This window comes from Saccoglossus kowalevskii, chromosome 6, assembly GCF_978046115.1.
Source record: "Saccoglossus kowalevskii chromosome 6, keSacKowa6.1, whole genome shotgun sequence".
In the NCBI taxonomy this organism is placed as follows: domain Eukaryota; kingdom Metazoa; phylum Hemichordata; class Enteropneusta; family Harrimaniidae; genus Saccoglossus; species Saccoglossus kowalevskii.
This window is the reverse complement of record NC_140646.1, coordinates 784,988-790,876: the sequence shown is the minus strand read 5'-3', so window position 1 is coordinate 790,876 and position 5,889 is coordinate 784,988. Positions and strand designations below refer to the sequence as shown.

At 35.7% G+C, this 5,889-nt stretch overlaps 1 long non-coding RNA gene across 1 annotated transcript; it reads left to right on the top strand.

Annotated features, from left to right (window-relative positions):
- Window positions 1-4,510: 4,510 nt before the first annotated feature.
- On the top strand, window positions 4,511-5,532 carry LOC146741309 (uncharacterized). Its single transcript, XR_014929747.1, has 2 exons — window positions 4,511-4,863; window positions 5,359-5,532. It is a non-coding gene; the product is annotated as an uncharacterized LOC146741309 (long non-coding RNA).
- Window positions 5,533-5,889: the final 357 nt, after the last annotated feature.

The window sequence follows — 5,889 nt, the reverse complement described above, 5'->3', positions numbered from 1 at the left end:
TTAATTCACTAGCACTGGTATCTTCTTGATTCTTTTCTTGGCGATGGAAGGTCATACATTATTGACAAAAGCAATGCATATAATGCTGCTTCCACTAGAATGTGACCCCTAATAGCCCTGGAAATGGCCTTGCCACTCAACATATGTCCAATAGCATTTTCGGCATAAATTGTCTCCAATAGTTCCTTGAGTCCAGATCCACTCATCAAATGTTCAATGCAACTCAGAAAACTCATTTTCACATGCAGACCATCCAGTATGAGAACAATATTCCTAATTCTGTTGGATTTCCAGTGATTTCAACCACAAAGGCTGGTCGAAGGTGAGCACTGGTGTTACACCATACTTCTTGGCTTGTTCACTGATGAAGCACCTAGTTGAGAAGATACATGGTTCATCAGTTGATTTCATATCGATTGGCATGAACATTATAGATGAGACCCCAGGATGAGGACCTTGATGTACCATTTGCGTAAAACCATTCCAAGATGGTCTAGATGGATGTAACAACCAAGAGATTTTCCACAAAGATCCACATTCAATGTATCATCACCTGCTATTAAACTGGGTAACTGGGCATACTTTAATTTGGTCATGCCCTTTGATACCTGCTTATAATATTTAATATTGAATTTTGCAACATAATCTATATCCTCGGATGTGACATGAACTTTAGGTATGGTGTTGTTCCACAATATCCCTGGTGTTATGGTCGTTATTATGCCCATACCATGAAACGTGTTCAGCTCATTAATGGTCCGGACATTATGGTCAACACTATCAGCTACATGTTGTATAAAATGTCCGGATGTGAAACCAGGAATGCCAGCTGCTTGGTGCAAGGTGGCACTACGTTCAAACTTCTGTACCTCTGCATATGATGAACAAAACTCATGACTATAGAGAGAATCAATGGGAAATCATGAGCCAAACTGGCGGTGCATTTGAACAGCAAGTCCTATTTGTAGTGGAGTCACTCTAACTCGTGGGCATGATGGCCTGCCCTATGGATTCCACCTTAACATCAGTGTCTTTTCCAACAAGCATATCTTGAAATAAAACTTTCATGGTGTACGGAAGGTACTAAATGGCTTTCTCAGTTCATTGCATTTCTTCAGTGTTTGGGTATAGCTGACTAGTTGGGATTTTATATGATTTTTAATAAGTTGTGCATACGTTAATAAGTTGATTTTTTTAGGATTCAGGGTCTCCATTCTTTGCATGATAGTAGAATTCATGTAAAATTACTGATGCTGAGAAGTCTGGCTTGTACCTGTTGCACCCACTCATCTTCGTGGATCTTGAGTTTTGTTGTTGTAATGTTGGGACGCGCAAATCTAAATTTATCACAAGCATAAACAAGACGCGTTTAGTACGCACAAAAGCCTTCAAATCTTGGTAAAAGTTGCCAGTGTTTGCATTCAGAAAGTCTGAACGTGTTCAAGCAAAAAAATTGCAACATAATCTTGTGCTACTTGAGGTTCGTCTGGTTGCAATATAAGGAAATCACGTGATGATAATCAAAAGTCATATTGACTTTACAAACTGAGTAATTTATTATGATTGACAGTAATGCAAGGACTTGCAAATGACTTGTTTTAACTATATTAAAATATGATTACTCTAAACAGAGCAAATAATGCAGAAAGGAAAAAGAGAAGTAATCATAGCAAAGTGTTTATATAAGTCTTACCATAACAATCATACCTTACTTTTCTTTTATAATGATACAAACAAGGTAAAAATGATAATTACATTTTACATCATCATACATCATTAATGAGCGAAATTCACATTACAATCTTATGCTTTCGAACAATCCGACATTTATGCTGGAGGACACAGAGTAATAGTGCTCGAAATATTGCTAAACCGCCAGTTGTGAACTTCAATTTATTAGGATGTCCAAAAGAAGTTCGGGAATAATGCATCATTATGGCAAGAACAAATAATGATTTCTTTGCCAAGGTTATATAATAAATTCTCCAATTAATATTTCGTGTGTATTTTTGTGAATGTACTTGTATGTATTAAAGTATGTACACATTATATCTGATTGGGAGTAGGAATTTCCAAGCCAAATATTAAGATTTTGAACAAATATATGCGAAATACGCCCATCGAGGAGTTTCACTGATAAAATATTTCATATTATAATTTCAATTTTAATCGGTTGTATTCTTGCAATACATTATTAATAATTAGAGATGTTATATACATTTCTTTATTTCATTACTGAGAATGAGTTATACATTTGTTTAGTACTATGATTTCTCATCTATATTGGAAAATTGTTCTAGGAATTATTAATTTCAATAAACGGTATTCAACTATCCTTCTGCAACACCAATAAAATCATTACTTACACTATTTCATTAAGCAGTATAACAAGAATGAATGATGCAAAGCCGATACTTTAAATGGTCAAATGTTTCTTGGTCGAAGCTAGAAACTAGGGGGGCATTGTCAAAGCATGGGTCTTATTTAGAAACTTCTGCCACAGCAACTGCACAAGTCATAAGTGCAAATTAACAGCTCCTAAGATGGTATTCCCAGACTAGCACCACCAAGACATACGAAAGACTAATTCTCAAGTCCGATAAAAGAACCAGTTACTGCGAAAGCCACTCATCGCGAAAGCCACTTATCGCAAAGCTACTAAAAACTATAAAATATAAGAGCATGATACTATTGGGGAGGCACGTACAGGAAAGTTTCTATAAAGATTACAATAAAGATAACTTTTACAAGGTCGTAAAATAGTTTGATTAATTGTCATTCACAAACCTCATCTATCATTATTTTATTGTTATGTAAGAAAGATAATATATTATTCACTTGTCATCACGTCCTAATGAATATTTTATCAACATTTCAGTTTTTTAAATATCTATCCCTCACACCATGGCACGTATTCGCCAGTTTGATTACTTTTTTGAACTACGTGTGTAACCACACAGCGTAATCGCACGGCGTCCCTACATTAATGACGATGGTGCGTAAAAATGTTACGATTTCTGAAATAGAGTTCAATCATACGACGTTATACATTATTGATGTAAAGCGGACTACAGTTGAATATTATTTGTAGTGAACATCATCATTGAGAAAATTACCGCAAGTTCTGAATCACAATGGCTTAAAAGTCGTCTCTTCGTTTTGGGGACATGTCGTAACAGTGATTGAATATATCTTGGCTGTATAATACAGTCGGTCGTATTTCCAACTGTTTAGAATTTCTTGTGTGAGATTTTTGAAAATAATTAAAGGTTAATTGAACGACACATTGGAATGTTCTCCGACCAAACACAAGAGTGCCAAACCTCGCATCCAGGCCTCGCGTGTAGATGATGTCAATATGTGGTGATATGATATTGATAAACTATGTGTAGTAATAGTATAATTATCTGATCTTTTCTACACCAGATTATATAAAAATATTTGATTCTCTTTATGTCTACAATTATACTTGAAGTCGCTAGATTCACTTGTGATGTCAGTTGACAATAGTATAACAAAACCTGGAACAGCAACATCTAATCAGCATTATCGTTAGCTAATTGATTAACAATACATCTGTGTTTTGAGCTATATTGCTTACCTGAAAGCCAGTTGATCTTTATCAAATATAGAGCAACAATGCTTAAAACACGGCTGGATTGTAAGTAAATTAGCTGACAACATTGCTGGGTATGAGGCAAATTTTCTGCCACAGTCAAATGTTCATGCCATTATTTCAATTTTATCCGAACAAGCTTTTATCTGCATACATATTCATACGCAAACACTTAAAGGGCGGTAGTCGTCGCGCCACGCATGCGTGAGATATATGGGTCTCAAATATAAACAAAGTCGGCGACTTCGACTGTTGCGCAGATCAACGAGTACAAACAGAGATGTTTCCAAGTTTTAATTAGGTAAATTTAAGGTCATTGGAAGGTACCAATGGAGTCGCCAGCCATATTCAGTACAAGACGCGCCCAGGTACTTTTTATTTGAAGAGCGCATTGGATTATGGGAAAATCAATGTTTATGAACACAAATGTCTCATCACCGCGCTTTAACTTTTATTAAGTACATATAGTGTCTTTATGCATGCTCGATGAACAAGCTTCGTCGATACAAGGGCATACACATAAATAAGTGACTTGTTTTCCCTCTGGTGGTCTAGACCTCAGTGAATGTTTTCACTGCTATTGTATCGTATATTCAATTATTTCCGTTTTCAGGATATAGGCACGATGATATTGTGCATCATGTTAAATATTAAACGCTCTGACAAGACGGTATAAATATATTATATCACATTTCCCGGCATGCAACACGCCTGAGTACTAGCGCAGCGTCGATGTCTCCACCTCGAGAGAGCTCGTAAAACTGCCTTTCTAAAAATTTGTACTGATGCAAAGAGACGGGGTTTGAACTGCGTAATATGGCGAGTGGAACAAGAAGTCAAGTTGGAATTTCAGACATATGTATAGTTTTCTTTTTACCTCTCTGGTATTTTTGCAATCTGATTAAAATCTGATGTAGTGTACGGGCTTTAATTATTTTGGCTATAAACTTATTTTAATTTTATTTTTTATTACTTTTGTTATTAATGCCCTTTTATTTTATTTTATTTTATTATTTTACTTTGATTTTGATTTTGTGATTTTTTTAATTCCGCCCTACCTACATCTGAGCCGATGCCTATGTAACGAGATTTCAACGAGACCCACTATCGACGATTTTAGTCAACGAATCACAGACCTCCTTCTATAGCGCACATGATGACGTCACCGGGCGGAGTCGGGTGGCAAACACTCAAATAAAATGGCGGATTATACCGACGGTAGCGACCGAGAATAACACGGCTTTACGGTAAGTTTATCATTGTCAAATGCAACGAAAGTCATTTTTATGTTAATATTGTGGCTCGAATGGTTCGACTTTAGATCGTTATTTTGCATAGTTATTCTGGGAGTGACGATTTTGTTTCCACCGTTTCGACCGAACACCAGTGTCTTTTTCCAGTCGCCTGCCCTGGAGTCGGGTGATGTTTTGTTGAAGATCGGGCCAACATCGTCTACGGTATTGAAGCCGTAGCTGTAAATATTCATCAAATTGTATCAACATTTTGTACATTATACAATAACTCTTTATTAAAATAATTGAGCTGATTTGGACTGGAATAAATTATTTTTTATTTGGAACACATCGCAATTGATCAGGAAATATTTGTTTGCTCCAATTTTCTGAGTCGATGCTGTGGGCCGGTGGCCGTTATACAATTTAAAATCAGTTTGCATTGTTTACTATAGCTGTTTACAGTGTTCTAATCATTACGATTTACTTATTTTTTTGCTTCCATTCTAGATAATTATGCTCAGTGACGTAAAATTGAAGCGATGACTGAATGAACGAACCTTGGCTGGCGAAGATGTATCTGGAAGTGTACACATTTGTTGGAAGTGAAAAAAATATTCAATGTAATGACAAAAATTGTAAAATGCTGAGGAATTTCTTTTGCAAATAAAAATATACTAGCAATTTTCTATTAATGGTTTATTCAAGTGGGCAAAATATAATGTACAGAAAGATTGCCCGTAGAGTATCGCTACACTGAAAAGTAAGCAACCGACAGCCTGTATAAAAGGGGGGCTGTGATTGGCTGTTACTTACGCGAGATTTGAACGGGACTTACATAGGCGTCGGATCAGATGTAGGGCAGAATTAAAAAAAAATCTCAAAATCAAAGTAAAATAGTAAAATAAAAGGGCATTAATAACAAAATTAATAAAAAATAAAATTAAAATAAGTTTATAGCCAAAATAATTGAAGCCCGTACACTACATCAGATTTTAATCAGATTGGTATTTTTGCTGTCATGGAAATTGTCTATTGGAT